Consider the following 4,075-nt stretch of genomic DNA (forward strand, 5'->3'; position numbering starts at 1 on the left):
TACTCAAAGTTTCATTTATTTGGGGGGCTGGAACTAGACAAAGTGACCCTGTTATTTTGGATTATCTCATTCTGGAACATAATATGCATATTTATTCATAGTGGTGGCAGGACAAAGTGTTCAGCTTGCTTCCATATTGGCCATGATTGACACAGCCATCTTGGCCCTAGACAACAGTTAGGTTATCTGGTTAACCTGGAGGAAAATGAAATAGCCTGTGACTGTCTCAGAAACCATGTCATTGGTGAAATTGTTATTACTGTTAACACTTTGTGGCAGGAGATGCTGTAGGGAAGGCATTTTAATGTGCAGACACATTTGTGTTTTTCCCCAGTTTAAAGAAGCCAACACAATCCTCCTGAAAGGAACAGGGACTCAATGAGAGTGGACCAGAGTCCTGTCTCCTGATTACTAGCTGTTTGACCCAATTGTAGGTGATACTGAACACAATGATTGCATGACATTTGTTAATGGGAAGATTACGTAAGAACATGTCAAGAATAATTGTATTAGTCAGGACTCAATTAGAGAATCAGATCTCCTAGGAGCCATATATAATAAGAGACTTACTATAAGGATTTGATCTTACACAATTGTGAGGCTAGGTAAACAGTTTATTTAAAGCTGTGGTTTCTGTGTCTGGTCCTGGAAACTGAAGCCCACAGGGAAGGCAACCAGAAAGGGAAGATGGATGTGAAATGGGGGAAGCAACGAAAACTGAAAACTATGAGGATGAGCTGGAACCCACAAGCATGATCTGGGATCCTCATTCATTCTCTCACCACCTCCAAGTCTCCCACTTGAATGATGCTGCAGAAGAAGCTGGCACCTTTCCACCTGGAGTTAAGCAAATACTTGGTTTATGAGTTGGAGAATCTGATGGAGGATCTGGTAGAAACTGGAACAGCTGAGGGACCAGGTGCTGACCCACACTAACTAGGTAAACCAGCAGTTAAGCAGCAAAGTGCATGAGATACATAACAGTGCTTCATGACTCTGCATCGACTTTCTAAGCCTAAGAAGAAAATGGCTGATTTTCCACTTCTACCTTCCAAATCTCACATAAAATGTCTCTTGCAATCTATGCTACACTGTCTACAATCAGATTATCTTGCTGCACTAACAGACCAATAGCAGTAGAAACTGGTAACTCTTCATCCTGGTACTCTGTAATTACATAGGTCAATACTCTCTAATTTTACCTTATTGCTCTCTTCTATGTCTCTTTATGTATAGCTTTTGCCTAACCATGGCTTCTGCTTACTACTTTCTCTCTAATAGTTATTTGATTCCTTCTCCACTTTAACTCCTGAGCCCTTCTCCAGATTCATCATTCAAACTACCCATAAAGATACAAGCTGATTGACTCAGTTATAAATCATTATGCCTTTCAGGCAGAATACCCTAACAGGACGCTATAGATTAGAATAAATTTGGTGAGGCACTCACTCTGATCCTACTGTCCATTGGCCAGTTTGTGGGGTCACAGGGACAAATTTCCTAAGAAGGCACTGAGAGTAAGGAAGATGCTCAAAGAATAATGGACCAACTCCTCACAATTACTATCCTGGAGTCTCATCTGTAAAAATAAAAATAGTAATAGATATCCACCTTGTAAATTTTTGCAAGAATTAGATAAGACAATGAGGGAAAACACCTGGAAAACACTAAGCTTTCAGTATGTGTTCATTGAAATCAAAATCATTTATAAAACACAAAATATTTTTAATATAAAGGATTTGTTGCTTTAGTATCTGATTCATCCATAATATTCTAAAGAAAATGAAACCTGACTGCCCATACATCCTCTTTGTCAAAGCTTCAAAATGGTATTCCTCAGGAGTAGTTAGATCAATATATTCCGGGTAAGGTCATTACAGTAAGACATTCAGGAAACCCCCAAAAGAAGGCTCCCCATTGATAACCATTGCGCTTTTCTACACAACCTCACAGCTACCCTCCTCTACGGAATTATTTTTATAGCCTGGATAGTATAATGCAGACATTTACTTAGTTCATCTTAGCCTTCAAACCATCATTAACCACTGGAGTGGTTCTCAAGTTGGTGGTTTCAGGGAGAGACAATGCTTCATTACAGGGATCTCTATGAATGATACATGTCCCAGCCCAAGCTTCTACTGCAGAGATTCTCAACTTTGGGTATCCATTAGAATTATTCATACCCCTTCTCAACAGATTCTGGTTCAATTGGTTTGGAAGTGGTCCTAGATGTCTATAAATTTATAAGCTAGCTCCAGTTTATTCTAATGTGTAGCTGAGAATTAGAACCCATGTTCTTGTATCTTACTCTTCAAAATGAAATCCAGGGAACAGCAACACTGTCACCACCTGTGAGCTGGTTATATGCGCAGAATTGAGGGCCTCGCCCTACACCTACTGACTCAAAAAACTGCATTGTAACAAGATTCCTAGATTTATGAGCACACTAAAGTTTGAGAAACACCATGATAATAAATAAAAAACACAGGCATAAAATTTCAAAATCTCTCCAGATTATTCTATCTCTGAGAATCATTGATTTGAGTACAAGATACTATTACTAAATGAAGACTCTCTAGAATCTATTTAATCTTCACAAGCCTGTGATATATTATTAGTCCAATTTTACAGAGAAGAAAACTGAGACACATAGATGTTAAGAAGTTCTGATAAACAGTGAAGCTAGTATTAAAGTCCACAAGCAAAACCAGTTTATCCTTCTGGTTGATGGTCATTGCCCCTTCCTCTAACTTTTTTCTACTTCTCAGTGTTTTCAGGAAAGGGATCTATGTCGTTTGTTCTACCTCCCGGGTTTCTGTTTGCTATCTGTGTTATGTGCACTACACAAAAAAACACAAAAACTTGTTTTCCGAAAAGCATGCTGAGGAAAAGAAACTACAAGAAAAACACCATAAAAATGTTTTGTTTTGTTTCGTTTTACAACACCTTGCATTAGAATAGTGTTCTGCATCAGAATTGTCTTGGGTAGAAGAAAGATGTCTCTTTAAAACTATGAATTAGTGCATCAGTATTCTTAGAGGTAGGACCCAGGAGCTTTTATTTTATCCAGTCCCTTGTGATCATGAAAGTTTGAGAATCACCACTATAAAAGGTGCTCAGTAATACATAATAGATAATAATGGTAGCCTCATCTCTGAAAACTTGGGTTTTGATTTTTAATTCCACACTCATATTATTTCTTGCCTGAGGACAAGGTAATATACTCATTCTCTTATTTTGCAGGAAGGAGTGTCATGCTTCGTGTTGAGAGAGAATACATAATCTGGCAGCTGCATTCTCCTTGTTCCAACCTTCCCACTTCTCTGGTCCCAATACCAGACTTTTGCCTCAAAGGAGGGAATTGTGTACAATTCCTTCCAGAAGCAAATGCTTCTTCCTCTATTATCAAAAGCAGAGCAGAATTCCTTTTCACACCTTAATGTACCACCAAACTTTATTCTAAAAGTTTCTGTTAAAAAAGCTATCCTATAGTTGATTAAGACTAGTTTCCATTTTAGTGTTATATGATTATAAATATGTGTATATATATATATTCAAACATAGCTGTGTGTGCTTGCCCTCATTAAATGTAAGAGATGGGCAAAACCTTAGTTTGCTAAAGTTGCCAAAATGCAAAATACCAGAAATGGGTTGGGTTTTACAATGGGGATTTATTAACTTTATACTTCTTAGGTTGTGAAAATGTCCAACTCAAGGCATCAACAACATAATACCTGGATCTGAAGGCAGGCTGCCAGCATCTGGGACACCTTTATTACCTGGGAAGTCACATGGCCTGTGTCTGCTGGTCTTTTGCTATTGGGTTTTGTTGCTTTCAGCTTCTGACTTCAGTGGCTTCCCCTCTGAGCTTCCGTGGATCCTCTCTTTGCTTCTCCAGGGCTTTTCTCCATAAGAGTCTCTTAATTTCATCTCTTAGCTTCTCTGGGGCTTCTTTAAGCTCTCTGGACTTTTTCCGGGTGTCCTCTATTCTCTTATTAAGGACCCCAGTAAGGGGATTGAGACCCACCTTGAACGGGGTGGGTCACCTCTCAATCGAAATAACTTAATCAAAAGC

Source organism: Choloepus didactylus, chromosome 1, assembly GCF_015220235.1.
Source record: "Choloepus didactylus isolate mChoDid1 chromosome 1, mChoDid1.pri, whole genome shotgun sequence".
Classification (NCBI taxonomy): Eukaryota; Metazoa; Chordata; class Mammalia; order Pilosa; family Megalonychidae; genus Choloepus; species Choloepus didactylus.